At 34.0% G+C, this 19,916-nt stretch overlaps 1 protein-coding gene across 2 annotated transcripts in view; it reads left to right on the top strand.

Moving 5' to 3' along the window:
• Positions 1-19,916, top strand: part of LOC141449938 (cyclic nucleotide-gated cation channel subunit A-like) — a 223,382-nt gene that overhangs the window by 75,732 nt on the left and 127,734 nt on the right. Inside the window, exons 1-4 of one of the 2 annotated variants that reach the window (XM_074119903.1) lie at positions 2,169-2,207; positions 3,012-4,514; positions 12,186-12,395; positions 13,360-13,506. The exons of the other annotated variant lie outside the window; for it this stretch is intronic. The gene's annotated coding sequence lies outside the window, so the exon portion shown is untranslated. Of the gene's footprint in view, positions 1-2,168; positions 2,208-3,011; positions 4,515-12,185; positions 12,396-13,359; positions 13,507-19,916 lie in introns of those variants that run through there. 2 annotated transcript variants of the gene reach the window in all.

Below are 19,916 nucleotides of genomic sequence, written 5' to 3'. Positions count from 1 at the left end.
TTTTATTAAGTTAATAAATTACCAACTTATAAATTATGAAATAATTTATGCCTAAATGTCCGCCTTACATTACTTCCGTTTCCTGTTTGTGTTTGCTTAGTATATGCGGTTGAAGAAAGAAGTGCAATTTATATGCTGATTTAAAAAAGGGCTCTCTTCTATATAGGAATGCTTCCTTAAGGATATCGAGGGTTTCCAACCATTTACAAGGTAGTATATACGACCCGGAAGTAGATTACTCCTACCCTGGTTTGAGAAAAGATTGCATAAAATTGTGCAATCTCTCCCCGGAGGAGCACAAGATCTATACAAGCTCGTCAGTACGCGAATGAGCTTAAATAATATTTCTAAGCTTTTCTTAGGCTGGCTGGAAATTTACAATTTTACAAACTTAATTTCAATATATGATTTTTCTAAGAAATGATTCTAAAATTTCTATATTTTGATTCAGTATAATTGTAAAAATATCAATATTGAGGACTGTGGACTTAGTATTAAAATCAGGAATTTGTATCACAACAATCACTAGAATGGTGGGGATTAGGGGTCGATTGAGTTACTCTCCCTCTTATCACCATTGCAACCAGGAATATATTTGGTAACGAATTTATTTCTGTCACAATTTTAAATTAACCCATGTTTGACACATCTCCACTTTTAAGGGATTTACATTTTGATTATTCCATTTTATTAATTATATTGAACTTGGTTCAAAATTAATGTAGTTCAATTGTTTTGTTCAATTCAGATTTTCTTTTTGGTAACTTTTAATTTTCATTTTACCTGTTACTTTCTCTTACTCTTTCAGATTTTCAATTTTGAGAGTAGTTTTTACAAATTAGACTGTTACTGTATGGTAATAGGTAACTCGAACACCGAAAACTGCGGCGTTTAAATTAGGCAATCGTTTTTAGATGGTATCCAGGAATCATGACAGTAAAATTATGAATGAAATCGATTTCACGGAAGGGTCATTTAACGAAAGTCGAGTGTTTAGTATTTTTTTTAAATAAATCTTATGCGTATTTACTCCAGATTTGCATAATTCTGATCAATTTCTAATTTCTGTTCATTGTCAAAGTTTACTTGCTGAGTTTGTACTCAGAAATTTAAAAACCAAACTCCGTAGATCAGGGGCGGCTCTAGCTCGTGTAGCGCCCGTATGCAATGAAACCCTGGCGCCCCCCGCGGCTATAACTATTAACTAAGTTATCGCGTTTGATAACTGCCGCCACCGCGCTGGCTGGCCGCTTCTGTCATATCATTGTTGTACCATGATGATCCAAGACGATGCTCTTAGCTGTCTCAGGGAGCGCCGCGGCGCCCCCTGAGACGGCGGCGCCCGTGTGCATTGCACACCCTGCACTATAGGTTAAGCCGCCCCTGCCGTAGATGGATGAAATAATCCGGGCAGATTCGTAGCACTAGAGGCAGACATATTTTCAGATTTTATAAAATTAAGATATTATCAGAAATACTACTAATTTTTATTTCTCTCTGAAGATAGCAAAATGTGTGAATGATGTAGTAGCGTCGGAATAATTCGATTCAGGCTTTTTCTTTTATATAGTTATTCGTAATTTTTCCAAAAATGAATCTTCTTTCCCAAAATAGATATCATTAGTGACATCTTAGAATGGAGAAAACCACATAAACTATGTAAATGGAAGTAATACCATCAAAATCGCCACCCATAACTTAACTGAGTTTATTATCAGGTATAAATGTGCTAAATAATTCATATAAATATAAAAAATGAATATTCAAAAATGAAATTTATACTAAAAACAAGCTCGTACAGACATTGGAATGTTTTTATTGAGCTTATATTTGACAGCTTTGATAGAAGCATACCTTTACAACATCAACAATGTAGCTCTAATTCCTATAATATTAAAATAATTATATTTACTTGTGTTAAAAGAAAGAATTTTTAATTGGAAACAAAGTACTTTCTAGAAGGACAGTACGCCCTTCCTGGACCCCAGCCTTCTAAGAAATAAGAAATGAACTCAGCTGGACTAACAACATTTCCTTTCTACTTGGACAACCCTAATCCTTGCAAAAAAAAAACTGACAAGGGTGGGGGGCTTCTATATCTCTCGCCCTGTTAACTAGCTGCCCTACTGTGTGGAAATGAACAAATAACCAACAAAGTTCTGGTCTGAATGCGGGCTGTTGGGATTACATATTTTGTACTCCTTAAGGTATTTTTATATTGTTTTTTTCTTCTGTTACTTGGTTATTTCACCGTAGAATATATCAGTTTTATTTAAATAGTTTTAGCAAATTTACTTAATTGATCTAATGAATATCTGGCTTGAAACACGTTCTCGACTTTTACTACCATTTTGTCAATAGAGACAAAATGCCCTTAGAGGGAGTCTCAATTGGATCTCTTCCCCCATTTTTTTTTTTAGGCGTGTTTATTGGCGCCCGTAGTTTTTTTTCCAATGCACCGCCTGCCTCCGGACAGTGTTCGCTCGCAACTCTATCCATCAACGGAAATTGAGGTGTAAGAAGCTTCTAGAAAAAAGAGAAAATCTTAGGGGCCATTTCTGGCTAAGCCATTTTTTCAAATTTAGAACAAAAACCAATTTAAATTCCTATTTTTTTTATACGTAAAACAATAGTCGAAACGTTATATAGCTCAGAAATGTGGTTCTTCACTACCTCCACAACCAACTACCTTAAAATGGTTTTAAAACCGCCTCACAAAAATAAAAAATAAGTTGCGTTTCCAATTGACAAAATTTGTCCTAAAGCTTATTGTCTCTGTCGCTTGTTACTTTGAAGGGGGAAAAATCAGATTTTATCAGAATCAGATTCAAAGAATCTATCCGATATTATCCGTTTCTAAATTGTGCTAACCATGCTTATCATGACAGACAAATTCGTACATAATTTCGTACAACCTAGGATGTAATAATGGTATAAACTCATGGCAGAAAATTTAGTTTCCAACCTTTCCATTTTAGAATAGTTATAGAAAGTGAAAATAGTTTTCATAGTTTTAGCTACGTCGTTGAAAAGGATTAATCATTTTGGGAAAAAAGCAAGTAAAATTTTTGAGCTAGAGATTGGACTATAAAAAAATTGCTACGTTATCTATAAAAGCTCTGACTCGCGACGCCTCTCTTGGACTTAATAGAGCTTTTCAAGTGCACAGTACACTACATTTGGGAGAGAGGAGCGTAAGCATAAATCTTATCAGATAATTTCTCTCATGCAAAGTTATTGAAATTTAGATGGTATGTATCAAATTGAAATCAAATAATTTCAATTTTAAAATGCTGCTTCCATAATACTGAACGTTTTATATTTTAAGGTAGATTTTTTTTCCCATCTACATAGAGATTATTATTCCTGGAGGTCTGGCAAAGTTAAATTAATTTATTACAAACATTGAAAAATTCAATACTTTTCATTATTAATGAGGAAATTTTGTCAGTTATCACATATTACTCATTTCGGTGGACTGCAAGTGTATTGCCCAAATATTTCTGGTAAGCTTAAAACTGATTATTATAAACTTTTATTGTTATATACAACCATCAGGTAAACCAGTAGCTACTTAAATGTGTAAAAGGCAACACAAAATGTGTTAAATATACATTTATGATTCCATGTATTTCAAAATTACAAAGGTAATAATTAATAACAATTCTGTTATAGTAACTTTATTTAATAATCTAGTAATCCAGGCAGAAGTTGTAAACTCTTTAGTTAAGATTAACCTTTTAAAATAATAGTTGAGCCAAGTTGAAGCCCTTTTAGAGAATCCATTATTTTATTCAGTTTAATTCAAAAATATTTTTAAAAAGGTGCGATTTTTCATGAATGTTAAAAATAACTGTTATTTAGTTTTGTTACCCCAAACTTATTTAAGTTGTATTAAGTTTTTACAGAAGTACCGAGGTAATGTAAGCGTTTACTGTCTATTGGGAGAAGGACACAAATTAGGGGGGCGGCGTTTCGTTAATCTCTCCGATTAAGATAGTGATTATAATTTAAAAATCATTTTTCCGTTAACAAAAAATCAATATTGATGGATGTTTTTCCCTCTTCGGGCAGTGTTCACTCGTTACAGGCAACCCTGTCCATTAATGGACCAGTGAGCTGTAAGAAGCTCTCAGGAAAAGAAAATCTAAGGGCCAGCAGCTGGATTCGAACCCGGGATCTCCGCGTTGGGATCCAGTGTAAGCTAACCACTTAGATAATCCCTTCCCTTCTATAAGTTATTATTATTTTTTTGCCAAATATTAATTCAAGTTTTCCTAGCCTCTGTTGCAGTAAAGACCACGTGGGCATTTATGACTGCAAAACCGCCATTACTACAGAACGAAATGCCGATGAATAAGTGTTAAACTTTGAAGCTTGAGCCACTTTTGTTTGAAATTACTAAAATGTGGAAGATGACGTGATTTAGAAAATTACACAAAAGATGTGTGCTGGATAAAATGCTGAAAGTAAACATTTATTGATTCAAAGAAGCAGAATCAGTCCTGATTTGAGTATGTACAATAATTTCCCATAATCAGCATGCTTCTTTACATTAATATACATACATACATATACACTGGGCCAAAAAAGTCTGTGAACACTAACCTAAATTTTATTACTTTTATTATTATCTTACTAGAAACTTCTTTTATTTTCAAATGAAATATACTATTCGATAGAGAGAAACCAGAGTTTTTCATTTTATATTCAATCTTTTATTTTTGTTCAGCAGGAATATCACAATTAAATGTTTAACAAAACAACACCCCAAACGAATGCAAAAAAAGTCTGTGAACACTTTGCAGAAATAAATCATTGTTACACATTGTACGTGAATTATAAATTTTAAAAACTTGTAGGACCTCCTATGTTCCTAATCACTTCCAACAAACGAGCTTTCATCGATCCTAATAATTTTGTGGTCGTCAATGTTGGAATTTTATCCCACTCTTCTAAAATAGCGTTTTTTAGTTGTTCACGGTTTCTTATTCCTCGTTTATTTATTTCGCGGCTGATTTCATCCCACAAATGTTCTATTGGGTTAAGGTCTGGCATTTGTGGAGGGGTGTTTAGGCGCCAGAGTGTATTATTTAAAAGCCATTCCCGAGTTTTTGGTGCGGTATGTTTCGGGTCATTGTCTTGTTGGAAGACAAACCCTAATTTTTTTGAATTTTCTTTTAAATTGCGTCTTAATATATCCACATACACATATTGGTCCATCATACCATTAATTAGATCTAACTTGCCCACTCCTTTAGCACTCATGCACCCCACACCAGAATGTTGCCTCCCCCATGCTTAAAAGTAGGCTTCATATTTTTCATTTTCATAGCTTCATTTCTTTTTTGCCACACTTTTTGTCGTCAATCAGACCCACATACATTGAATTTCGACTCATCTGAAAAGATTACGGTTTCCCAGAAACTAGAAGGCTTAGAAACATATTCTTTCGCGAAATCCAATCGGCGGTTACTATTTATTTTATTGATTAAAGGTTTTTTCCTCGGGACTCGACCGCAATAATCGTATTCATGTAATTTATTTCTAATTGTATGTGGTGTTACGCTTACACATAACCACTTGATAATTCTTGACTGATTTTTTGAGCGCTTGTCCTGGGTTCTTCTCGAACAGACTTCAGAATTTGCCGTTTATGAAAGGAATTAAGTTTTGGTGGCCGTCCACTGCGTGGCCTACTAATCACATTTCCGTACTTTTCGTACTTTTTAATTATATTATGCACCGTTGAAGGGTTTTTTTGAACTATCTTCCCAATTTCTCGAATACTTTTTCTTTCATTTCGCAACGTCACAATAAGTTCTCGAATTGGTCTGGGAACTTCCATATTAGTGGTTAAATATGTACTAATTAGATTATTTATTCACAAAACTGACTGTAGAGGTTTCTACAATACAATAGAGAACTTTGAAACTTTATTCAATCGTTTTTCTGTTTGTTATCTTAATGTTTTTACATATTTATACAGCTGTTCACAGACTTTTTTTGCATTCGTTTGGGGTGTTGTTTTGTTAAACATTTAATTGTGATATTCCTGCTGAACAAAAATAAAAGATTGAATATAAAATGAAAAACTCTGGTTTCTCTCTATCGAATAGTATATTTCATTTGAAAATAAAAGAAGTTTCTAATAAGATAATAATAAAAGTAATAAAATTTAGGTTAGTGTTCACAGACTTTTTTGGCCCAGTGTATATGTATGCATTTTATTTCTCAGCTTGAGCTGGAATAGGTTATGTGATATTCATTCAGTTTAGATTGATTAATATGCATGATTGAGTATTAATTACTCAATGATTTTTTTATTGATCTGGCCGAAAATTTTCTGCATTTTTTTTAAGCAATTATAATATGTTGTAAAAGTTTAGAGTAGGTCTAAAAATCACTGAAAACATCCAAATACTGCCCATGCTTGTGAACGTTTTTGTAAGTTGTTCCGTTGCTATGGTTTGACACAAAAACTCGCGCCGTCCCTTATTAAAACAGGAAATAATAAGATATTTTTTATATTTTTTTACAATTGGCATTATTAAGAGTTAGTAATTGCCTTCTTCATCTGGCTCTGCCAATTACAACTATTCTCACTGTGCTTTGCTCTAAGAATGACCAAACCGTTTACTATCTAACTCATAAACGCTCGGATTATTACTCGTATTCCTGTACAGGTAACTGTTTTATAATATATATATAATAAATCCTTGTCAGATATTTCGGCATTGCCTTGGCCGGTTTGGGCTGACGGTACCGGTAAAAAAATTAACATTTGACCATCAGAAGCTAGTGGTATGGACCTCTAAGACGCATGCTGGTTCTATGTGGCTACTTCTCTAGTCCATCAATTCCTCGGACTTTGGTAAAAGGGTATATGCATTGGTCTAGCCGCCAGTGACGAAGAGCTTGGACTAAGCCTAACGCTCTCCGAAGAGGATATTCCCTCCTACATGGGCCTAAATTTAAGTAGCATGTATTGCATAAGAATAGAGACCAAACTGTAATATTAGGTCTCGCTATCTATCCTTGACACCATCTCTAAGCTCACGGTAGTGATAGGTTAGATGGATATTCCGGGAGAGGAACTCCTGTTTGCTTAAAGCTATTGTTGAGATAGTTTCTCACACAGCCAGCTTGCGATACATCCGTACTGACCATTATGGGTGCTGACTCAATTTAGCTTTAGGCCTATTTACATTGAGATGAGAAAACATCTCGCAAGGTGTGGGATGAGTTTATTTTCTTCCTTCCAATCCGTATGCAAGCTGTAACTGGGGTCTAAGCCTCTTATGCCCTGTCAAGATAGTTGGAACCTGGTGAACAGAGAATGTCTTTAAGCCTGAAAACTCGATTTGCAACTGGAGTTTCTCTTAACAACGAGGGGACGATACAAAAAGCCTTTTTATGGCTGCGGTAGTTGTGATAAAGGACCCACTCCGGGGTACAATCTAATTATAGGGAAAATATTGTGATAATTTACAGCACAAATTTTTGTAAGTAAAACAAAACAGCCCTTCTTTGGTTATTACATCTAGGATTCGTATTCTTTTTATTTTCTAAACCTAATCAAAAAAATCTTAAAGAAAAGTATTTACTATTGTTTAGTATTTGCAGAAATTAAGGAATTTTGTGTGGGAAGTGTTGCTAAATGTAAATAATTTCACATATTGATTACCACTGCAGGCACATACTGCACTGGTTTAACTCGATTATTAATCAAACTTGTTACTGTTAATAAACCTGCTTCTTAATTGACTCTGTGCTTAGATTTAAAGTCGAACAGGTTTCGTTCGTTAACATTAACGAACATTAATGCTTATATAATAACATAATGCACTTAATGTTCGCCGAACTCTGAGAAATCACATTATTATTGGCACCACAGATGACTCTTAACATTTCGAACCTTGCCTTGATATTTGTGGAGCTGTGACACTGAAATCAGCCCAATTGACCCATTGCCTAATCCAGCAAAATTAGTTCAGGAACTAATTTAACTTTAAATTGCTATTCTTTTTTCTAAGCTAATGTGAAATTGTCGTTTCCGCAATCTTAGACAGCTGTTCTGAGGCATCTGTTCTAAGAGCACGTCTTCTCTTAAGCATTTAGTTACTTTCTTCGTTTTGACTTCAAATTGTTCAGAAGTTTCAATAAGACACTTTTCCTGCGACTCTTGCAGGACAAATGTCATTTGCCACACTCTTTGGGCATTCTCCTACCATTTTCATTTTCATCTTAGTTTTTGTTTTATCTCTCCTTTTCTAAATTTCCATTTCACTTCTCCGATATTGATATTCTTCAATTTATTTATTCTTGTCTTCCTACAGTAACCAGCTTTTCCAGAATTTCTTTTTCTAAACTTCCCTTTTGTGTGATTTATTTCCTTGATTTACGTGAATCTTATTTTTTATGTTAAGGGTTGAATAAGTAGAGGTCGCTTTACGTGAATTGCCCTCTTTCTGTTTTTTCATATCTTGTCATCCCTTATGAAAAATTTTACATTTATAAAACTAATCTTTTCGAATGTAGAATTTATCTTAATTAATTTATTTATAAAGTAAAACGTTAACAACTCACTCAGAGTTTTACACATAATGAAAATACAGGTTAAAACAAAGATTCTGGTAGTCAAGGTTTCTTGAAAAAGTTTCTTAATAATCCTCAAATGTTATAAAAAACGAAACAAAAACAAAACCTGTTTAGAATTTACAACCTTTATAAATTAGATTTGAATCAGTTGTTTTTTTTTTTTCTAACCTACCTATGGTCCTCGGATATTTTTATCTTAAGTGAAATAAATCTTCAAGAAGGCCTGTTAAATAGCATCCATTTAAGCTTGCACTCATGCAACTTCGCCCGAGTGACATTGTAGATTTGTTTAAATTCCGGGGAGCTGGCTAATCAGAATAAGCAATCGCGATTCTGCTAGTGTGCTCCGGCACCTACTTCATTCCACTCACCCTCTGTAGGCCTGACCTAGTCCCATATTAGGCTTAGGTAGGAGAGAGGCTGTGGTTTTAGATTTAAAGCGAACATTTTACTTCTTTTAAGAGCCGATCTTTCAGCTATATAGCCCTTTTCCCACTGACACAATGAGAGCGTCTGAAATCTTTTGCTATTACTGAAAAACCTACACTACCTACCTCCGTTGTCAGGGATGCATGTGCTTTCCTGTATGTAGATTTCTAGTCAGTGCGTTGTTTTTTTTTAGAGCAATTCTGGATAAAATTAATTAGCATTTATTGGATTTATTCCACCTACCATTTCTGCAACGTTTCATTCTCACAAATACGGATTCTGGCTTTCCAAAAGAATCTTGTTGTGGTAGGCGTTCTGCAGCCTTTATAAGAACATCCAGACTCCTTATTCGAGGAAAACCTTATTTTGGGTAAAATATTTGTCAGGATACCCAAACTGTTTAACGCCAGTCTTGCCCTATCGTTTAGGATCAATATCTGGCCTCAATGTACGAAATGTTGTTGGCTTTAGGCCTATTTTTTTATCTCAGAAACCTTTCTAATTAAACAATTACATCAATCACAACCTTTTGTAATAACAATTGACTACTTTTTGCTGCTACAACTTTAGTAAAAACTGTGACTAGTTGCCATGCATCATCATCAAAAAGTATTTGCCCACGCGCAAGTTCTCCTTCACTTTTCTTTACAGTCTTAAAACTGTCCGAGTACCAATTTGAACTACTCCACAAATAATATCAAGCCACTCTAATGGTTAAAAGACGAGTCGGATCTGCATTTAGTCCATGTTACTTTTACGATGAGATGTTAACTTATTTTGGTCCCAAACTGTTGTTCTTGTTGCTTGAACAACAAAAGATATAAATTTTAAAAAGTGGTTTTATCCATTGAATAAAACTTTTATACAAAGAATTTCATGTGAAATCATCAAGTTAGTTGTTACTATGTTGCACTTTTTTACATAATGCTGAGTAATTTTATTGTTAAATCTTTTTTTTGGGTTTTGATAAATAAGAAATTACAGAGAATGTGAATTTTAAATTTATCACAGTTTGTTGGCACTTTTTTACTTAGTATTCTAAAAGAAAAACGAGGCGTAAAAAGTGCACTTTTAAAGAATTCAAGTCCTAGTAGGGACTTATTTAAAATTTCATCAGATTGGATGTTAGCGCCACTTAATAGAGCTTTTTGATGTGTAATGAATATTTAAATTCTATTGGATTCTCTTGCTGGATATAAAGAGAGGTCCACAGATTTTTAATTCACTCTACAGGTTTTATTGCTTTTTCATGTTTATTAGAAACTAATTTTCTATTAATTTTTCCTACTAAAAAATAATTAATTAGTTAATGGTTACTTCCTCTTTCTTGTGAATATTTGAGGTTTTCTTTTACTTGTCTGTAGCCGAGCGATTAGAGGCGAGGCCTGCAAAGCTTATGTGTATAGTGTTACAGGGTTCGATTCCCGGTCTAGGCCATTGATTTTATTTAATAGTTAATAAAATGAATTTAACAGTAAAGTATGTTTGCTGGTCGCCTCCGTCCACAACTTCTAATTTGGTAGATGGATGTGTAAAGTCCGTCTAAATAAATAGGCATTACTTTATTTCTAATTCAAATCTTCGTTCAGAAGAATATAGCATGCTCTGCAGACAATGTTCGTCCGGTGTGGGCCAATCTTAGCCTTATATATTATGATCCGCACGCTTTTACTTTTTTTTTTTCTCTTGGCGCATCAACTGTCTTGGTTATTAGCGCCCATCATCAATTTTCCACTTTTACTTATTCTACTAATTATGCAATGTAAACTTCAGTTCTTAGTAAACAAAATATAGCTTCTGTAAAGAAAATAATATAATAATTCTACCATCATAAACTAATATTGAATAAAGTAAAGTGATCCACCATTTTTCTCACCTAATTGTGATGCTGGAATTAGAAGTTAATTTCCGTAAGGTATGAAAACTATTTCTCAGATTCATGATTCAAGGTTGCTTATACTGATTTCAGTTTTAATACCTCTTTTTTTCGAACAAGCAGTAAGGTAGAGACCCTATTTTATTTTAAAACTTTTGTTTTTTGTCATCCAGAAGTTTATATTTTTATTCTTCCTGGATTTGGTATAATTTTGCAATTTTTTTTTGCACTAGAAATAGGTAATAAAATGAATTTGGATCGCTATTAATTGATGTTACATTAGCTATTGGCTTACAAGGATTCATTGTGTATAAGCACATCACATATTTACTGTTGTAATGGACGTTGATATCGTATAGGAACATCTTTTACATCAGCTACAATAATTATTGCTGCTCCTAGAGTTATTATAAACTTAGTTGATTAGCTGTCCTTCATGTTAGAATATTAACTTACTCTTGAGCACTTTTGTTCAAGTTTTCTCTGATTTAGTTACTGATATAGAAATTTTAATTGTTCTACCTGTACTAAAGCAAAATGAAATCTCTCATCCTCTTAAAAACATCTAAACTTAAAATTTGATTGTTCGCCATTACGATGATTAAGAAATCTTTAGTTATGTAATTACAGATTCGTGAGTAATAAATGTTTTACATTCCTCTGAATGTTTCAGATATACTATCAAAAAGGAATGTTAACTTATTTTGATCAGGATGCAAATTAATTATTCAAGTACTAATTCATTTTTGTTGGTATCCCCGAATAGATTTTCACAAACTTTTAGTATTTTTAAAAAATTTGATGCTCAGTTATCGACATTTCCTAATATTTTCTTTTAAGTTTGAATTTTTAATAAATATAAGTTCTCTTTAGTACTAAAGGTTCTTTTTAAAACTAAAAATGCATGTCATCCAAGCTTCCTAGAACTCTCTAAAAAAATATTTTTATTGCTGCAACTTCAAACTTATGTAAATTTCTTCAAATGGAGATATTTTTTTCAACACACTTGATGCTCGATAATAATTTGGATATTTTCTATAAATATCAAACTGCAGGAATGTTAGATGAATTAAAAAAAAGAATCAAGATTCCTTGGTTGAAATCTGATGTAATGTAATAATTTATGAAACGAAAAAACATTTTCACATTTCACAGAGGGAAACATTTTCCTGGTTTCCATTGGTTCAGTTGTGAAAATAAAAGTGATTCTCATGTAGTTATAAGGATTTTCTTTTCAACTGTGGATTTCCCTCTTGTTTTTTCTTTCTTTCTTTTTCAGATGGATCCTGAAGTTTATTTGTGTTAAGAGTTTATCTTAGATCTCTTCTAAAGATTATTACATCCTTGTTCAATATTTGTTTTTCTTTTTGTAATGTTTGAACCAATGACAAATCAAACACACAAACAAGAAGACCTACAAGGAATATGTTCGTTTAAATGAACTCGTTTAGTAAACTCAAGTACTTGACGTTAACGCTGCTGTTATTAGGTAAGATTACTGTTACAAATTTCTTCCACAAATTGGAAATGAATTTTTCTTTTATAATTTGAACTTTCAAGATTGCAACTTCAGACACTTCTGTGCTGACATTGTTTAATCTGGAAATATATACGTTTCTGCCTAAACAGGAAGTTATAAATTCTCTTAAAACTTTTTTCGTAATTAAATTAATTCTGATCCTGTGTCCTAAACTAAAGCGGAACTTAAGAGAGAGAGCTTTTCATTGTCTATAAATCTGTCGTAGGAATTAAATTAATGGTTTTCAACAAACCAAATCTAAAAGCATTCGCAGAACAATAGCTGCTCCCAGGGAAGGAATCAAGAGTACTGCAACATTTTTTTTTTAGCTATTATCTGCTATATTACTTTTAAAAATAACCAACTCGTCCCTTCTCGCTGAAAGACTTACCGTCTGTCATTCGAAGAAACAGCTTAGAAATGTATTACTTCTGAAAATCAGACGTTTCTTTGTAATTGCAAAAAATTCTACTCCATTCTCGTTAAAAATAGCTCATTCCGTGTATCATTGTTGAATCCAGAAATATATACTTTCCTAGTTAGCCTAGAATATCTATTTTCTTGGATATTTCTTATTTGGCAACAATCGTTCGTTCAACTATCTTACAAGATAGGCAATCGCCGTTTTCTCTTCTCAGGCTTTTGAAGTAGGTAACTATATCAAATTCGGAAGTAAAAGATAATCTTGTAACAATAAATTTAAGAACAATATCATTATTATAAATCTAGTATCTAAATTCATTTGGCACCATTTTCGGTCAGTCTTCTAAATTATTATATACAATTTTTAATTGAACATTTGAAAGAAGCGTTTTCAATTACGAGTTCAGGTTTAATCGACATGAATTATAAGTTGAATAAATAACCAGTGTCACTTAATGAAGATTTGTAACAAAAAATTACAAACTTTAGTAATTAGATGTACTTATTCTAGGTTCTGTTAAGAAGTAGGGGTAGATTATTCTTTTCTACCCTTGGTGGCGAGCCTATTCTAAACATGGACTTTAAGTAATGCTAATTGCAATGTTATGATGGCTATAAAAGCAGTCTCTCTACTCCAAGTAACATCTGGGTGAAAGATGTAATTATATTTTAAATTTTATAATGGACACTCGTCCTCTCACAAAGATTAAAAAAAGGAAAAAAAAACATTCTGCAATTTTATCGTCGTTTGTTTTTCTTAATGATACTTTAGGTTTAACGACATTTTAATGTAATTTCTAAATGTCGCTTAAGAAAACTGGAGATTTCCTTTAATTGTTTTTTGTTGGTGGAATGGAATGTTAATTAGACTTCTGATTATTATTCTTACTCATTTTTCTATTAGCTTATTTTTCATTTACATTAGCATTACTTTTAATTGGTAATAGTATTTGTTTTATTTTTTATTTTAAGAAGAACTTCTGGTGCGTCGCATTTCTTTCAAAAGTGTTCTTTAAGAAAGTTATGAGTGTTCACACTAACTGCTAAATTCGATTTTCCAGAAAATTCGCTTAATCACAGCCAGTTGCAAAAGCTGTGAAATTTAAAAGAAAAAGTAATATGAAGAAGCGAAAATGAAGATTTGATTTATGATTGGTTTTGATTATTGGCAGCTGGTATAAACAGTTTCCAAACTTCTACAAAAAAAAAATCCCCCCCCAGGGATTGGGTTTGTCGGGTTAAAAATAGGTTGCCAAACTCTCTCTTCTACTCCATTCGATGCGGTACTTGTTATTACTGCTATTAGTCATAGCTGGGTATGATTCTCTGGATGTATGTATTGATTGGCCTCCTTAAATTCACATACATGTATACGGCCCTAGAAGGGGAATTTTTTTTTCTATTATTTTTGGATAAAATGGTTAATCATACTTCTTTTTTCTTCCTTGCGCTAAAATTTTGATTTGATTTTATTATTTGTTTTAAACGAATTGAAGTACATCTTTTTACCAAAATCATGCTATAATATATGTAGCGTTTTTGGCTCCGTTTATATTATCATTTTCACCTATAAACGCATGGTTATTGCTTCTTTGCTACATTGGTGTTCAAGAAACGGTGTTAAGTTACATAAAGTAGCCGTCTTATCTGGCCATTCTTTATAATACGAGGGTCGTTTGAAAAGTCCGTGCAAAAATAAAAACTACTTAAATTTTTGGGGTAAACCTTTTTTATTTTTCAACATAGTCTCCTTTTAGGCTTATACACTTCGTCCAACGCTGCTCTAGTTTGTTGATCCCTTCCGAATAATAGGATTTGTCCAAGTCTGAAAAATAGCCATTCGTTTCTGCAATCACCTCCTCGTTTGAATAAAATCTTTTTCCCGCCAGCCATTTCTTCATATTGGGGAACAAATAGTAGTCCGAGGGAGCCAAGTCTGGAGAATAGGGGGGATGTGAAACGAGTTGGAACCCTATTTCCATTAATTTTGCGGCCACAACTGCTGAGGTGTGAGCTGGTGCGTTGTCGTGATGGAAAAGGACTTTTTTTGTGGGCCAATCGTGGGCGTTTTTCTTGCAGCTCGGTTTTCAAACGGTCCAAAAACGATGAATAATATGCACCTGTAATAGTTTTACCCTTTTCCAGATAGTCGATGAGGATTATTCCTTGCGAATCCCAAAAAATAGTCGCCATAATCTTTCCGGCCGAAGGAACGGTCTTCGCCTTTTTTGGCGCAGATTCCCCCTTGGTAACCCATTGTTTAGATTGTTCTTTGGTCTCAGGAGTGTAGTGATGTATCCATGTTTCATCCACAGTGACGAAACGACGCTTAAAGTCCTGCGGATTCTTCTGGAACAGCTGCAAACCGTCCTTGCAACACTTCACACGATTTCGTTTTTGGTCAAGCGTGAGCAATCGCGGATAGCTTTGTCATGTCCAAATGTTGATGCAAAATATTATGTACCCGTTCATTCGAGATGCCCACAGCACTAGCAATCTCACGCACCTTCACTCTTCTGTCATCCATCACCATATCATGGATTTTATCAATGATTTCTGGACTAGTAACCTCAACAGGGCGTCCAGAACGTTCAGCGTCACTTGTGACCATATGGCCACTCCGAAAATTTTGAAACCACTTATAAACTGTTCTAATCGAAGGTGCAGAGTCACTATAATGTTTATCAAGCTTCTCTTTAGTCTCCTGAGGCGTTTTGCCTTTCATAAAGTAGTGTTTAATCAACACACGAAATTCTTTTTCGTCCATTTTTTGAAAATCACTCGACTTCCTCGATTCAAACGAATGCCAAACACAAAGAAATAGACCGATCTGGCTGAAACTTGGTGTGTGTTCTTCCAAGAGATGCTACTAACTAAACATAACCTCGATACGCGCCAGTAGTGCTATCTCTCTGACTTTGCACGGACTTTTCAAACGACCCTCGTATAAGCTAAACGTTTCAGCATTGCATACGTGACAGATCAAAATTCAAGCCTCGAGCGTGAGGTAGACATTAGGATGTCCCAATGTTTGTTGGGCTATCTTAGTGCCCTTTAGTGGCGTTAAATGCCTCGTTCAGCAGCTGCAGCTAGTTTTTACTCGAACATAGATCTGAAAACTCGGGTCCTACATAACTAGGCTTTTTACATATAGTTGAATAATCTGAATTTTATGATACCTGCTACGATGTTAATCCTACCATAATAATCATGCACATAACATGTGGCTGTTAATAGAAGAGATTTTTATGACTACAGCTTGCATCACTTTTCAGTCAAGATTAATGCAGTTTTTCAGCCTCATTTAATATTTCATGTCAATGAATTTCTCTTTAAATGTTCCGCCATGATGTAGGAATTCCAATTAATGAATACAATTTAAATACAAACACAGAACCCGCTGTTTATTGATCTGAGTTGCAACTATTCCTTCTATCCCCAGAAACGTATGGAAGTATTATTTCTATTTGATGAAAAATTATTACAACAAAGAATATATTAATGGCACTTCCCACTAGAGTCACCATAGCTTACTTTTCCGTGCTCTAAGAGGCTCCCGAGAACAGAATTTCTTCTAAGGACTGGCAGGATTCAAACTCAGGATTTCCGCCTGGAAGTCCAGCGCACTTACCACCCAGAAACATAACTTACTATTTTTCATTACTATATTATTAAACAAGAGTTTTTCTTGAGTGCGTTAGTGCACGTTCCTTTTTGTTTGAAAAATTGTTCCCTTTTTTTTCTTAGTAAATTAGAGTGGTTAACATTGTAATTTATTAAAAGATCAAATTACTCGGTGGTGATATCGTTTAGGTGGCACCAGCGTTGTTGAATGTTCTAAGACCATTCTATGAGGTAATCGTGGCACGTCCTTTACTAATCTTTTCCTTACAAAACGTGAGATACTTTTAAACAATGCTTAGTTGGCCCAACTCCTTTTGGCCCACCAGAAATACACTAATCTAATAATCATTATCCAACTTCATTTTCTAATTTCGTTGAATTAAACATTGTTAACAACTAAATAAGTATTTATTTAGAATATTAACGTTTATACAACTTACAACATTCTGATATGTTGAAGAGGATTTAAGTTGTTGGGTCAGATGCCTCTTGTTCGGCGGCATTGTTCTCTTTGAGACCTGTTACGTGTGGAATTCTTCTTGGTCAATTTTTGGCCTCGCAGAGATGATACAAAAAAATATGGAGGGCCTTCTACCGCAGGAACCTCTTTGTTCAAGGTATATTACCTTGTGAACCAACTATTGACAGTTTTAGAGAGATGTCTGAACAGGATACAGGGCCAACAGATAGTCGCTTCTTTTTGACATCTTATTGTAGGCTTCTTCGATATTTTGATTAATATTGCAGAGGTAATTGGTTCTTCACTATATTTAGGCGACTCTTTAAAGGGAGCTTACCCTTATCCTTAGAGATGCATTGCTATTATTCACTTCATTTTATGGGGTTGTGGTCGATGATACAGATTGACGAGAAAGAGCAATATGTTCAAAGGGGAATGGTAAACAGACGAAGACGTGCTAAGATTGTTCTGTTCATTCTGAGACTTTTTTCCCCCAGCATTCTCTTAAACATGGCCCTGAAACTTCTATTTGAATTCCTTTATCCAATATAAGGGTTGAATTTAGGGAATGAAAAAGAGAAAATCATGTATCTGATTCTTTATCCCCGATATTTATGATCAAACAAATGTTAGATAAAAATAGATATGGTAGCCGCTACATGACGTTATTCCATAGAGTATTAAATTTTCAATAAATGATTTCTTACAATCAAGAACGCCAAACATCTATCATAGTCCATTATTAGTGACTACACTTGGCTACATGTGGAACTGGATACAAATTTATTCAGTCCTCTGGTTGACTTGAAAATAGCAGGTTTTGCACAACGGAAAATATTATTTTGTCGCAGCAATCAGTCTTATGGTATGTTTGTGAAAGCGTACGTTAGCAGGAAGGAAGCTGAGTAGCACCATCAAACAAACTCACAATCAGGAGATTTCACATCCTATTCTTCTCGGCACCATTTACTAAAAACAAACTCATTCGTATTTATCCTTTCCGTTCATCTTTCACTTCCTTTAACATTATAATCGTTACAATTTCCTCTTTTATTAAAAATTATTGCCATTATATCTAACTTCCTTTTTAGATAAATGAATTCAAACGAGGAGAAATTTTATTTCTACCCAAGTTCTTTTATTCTTCTTAGATTAAGATTATAACTTTTTTATTTTGCAATTTACTGTTGGGGTTGCAGAAAAAGAAAACGCCGATTTTCGTAGCTTACAGCGTTGATGCAACTTCTTTATTTAATCCAAATTAGCGGTTTTCATTTAGAAGAATTCAAGAGATGTCACATAATATTTCTCATATAAGTAGAATTTTAGGATTATTTCTACACCAAACCCACGGGTTTCGTTGGAAAAAGCAAAGTTTATACAAGATACTACAGTAGTTGTCAAATACGTTTTAACTCACTCTGTAACCTCCATTGTTGAAATCATGTTATATCTATACGTGGGATTATTATATTTGGATAAGAGTAAAATGTGATTATTATCAACTTTATTTCATGTGATAGGCCATATGCTTTTTTCTCTTTATCTTACTCCATTTAAGGGTTTATCAATATTGGTAGCGGGTTCAAATGTTAAGTCGTTGAATTTTCACGAGAAGTCATTGTTTTAAAGTGCCATGTAGACGAAAAAAACTGTTAAAGCAGCGTCGCCTTGTGAGGACACGTTTTTGTGTGAGCAGCTAATCTCTGGTCATCGAAAAGTTGCCCAAATCTCAAACTTGGTATGGTTGCTTTTTGCATTTAAGTTTTTTAGCTGAAAATCGCAACAAACTGAACGAAGTTTCATTTTGAAAGTTAAGAGTTGAGGGTCCTGAGATCGACAGCCTTTACAACCTAAGTTTGACAATTCTCTTGTTCTATAATGACAGACAAATCGCACTGAAAGAGTTGTTCACCAAAATGATGAACATTCTACAGTTCTGATGGCGAACGGTGTAACCTCCAGTTACAGTGACGGTGTTCGCAGAGAGTGGCGACTAAATTGGAAAATTATTGTGAAAGTCTTCCACAACATCGGCGCTCATACAAGCGGACAAGGGTATAGAGACCTCAGAATAACACTAAAGGGTGAATGTAACAGGATAGATTCTACTGTTGTTTAAGGAATAACTTCATCATCAATAAAAGAGAGGTCAAAAATGCATCTAAAAAGATTATTTGCCCTATCCTCACTATATTGTCGCATTCCAGAAAAAACTTAGAAATCAACTGCAAGCAATGGAGATGAAATATTTTTAAAAGTTCAGTAAGGAAAACAAGGCGCAATCGTATAAGGATACAACAATCAGAGCTACTCCTGGAATTAGGGTCGACATTTTAGAAAAGACCACCAACCAATATGGTTCACCCACGTTACCAGGAATAGCAGGGAATAAATTAGCCAAGGTGACGACTTAAGAGGCTAAAGTGGTGGAAGGAAAGCGACCAAAACGAGGGGCCAAGGATGAGGACTTGAGCGAGGCATTGATTAGGTGAGAACCGGATTGAAAGGAATGTCAGCTGTCGGTTTCAGATAGGAATTTAAAAAATGATTTCCAAAAAAACTGCTCTAACAATTTTCTTTAAATTGGTATCCTCTTTGTAATCGTGCAGTTCCGACATTTATTTTCTCGTGGAAACCTTTTTATCAGGAAAAGTTCCATTAGGGGCAGCTCTTAAGTACAATTTGAGTTTAATTTACTGTTATACCACTTATTTACAATTAAAGTATGGTTTAAATGTGATTCTAATATTCAGAATTTGAAGATCTCAACGGGAAATAACACTTAACTGAATAGATTCCTCAACTTTCTCGTTTTCCTCTGGTTGCCGGGAGGAGTAGACTTCGTTCTAAACTGTCATTCAGTATAATGTTCAGGTTTACGAACTTAATCTTTAGAAAGAATGAAATTTTTCTCTTAAATTCAAAATTTGAAAAGAAATGTTTGAACAGCTTGAAAAGTATTGTGAGAGAAACTTGTAAAT

The sequence above is a fragment of the Rhodnius prolixus genome, unplaced genomic scaffold (assembly GCF_049639745.1).
Source record: "Rhodnius prolixus isolate KJV_2025 unplaced genomic scaffold, Rpr scaffold_2, whole genome shotgun sequence".
Classification (NCBI taxonomy): Eukaryota; Metazoa; Arthropoda; class Insecta; order Hemiptera; family Reduviidae; genus Rhodnius; species Rhodnius prolixus.
The sequence above is the reverse complement of the archived record's forward strand: the minus strand, read 5'-3'. Positions and strand labels throughout refer to the sequence as shown.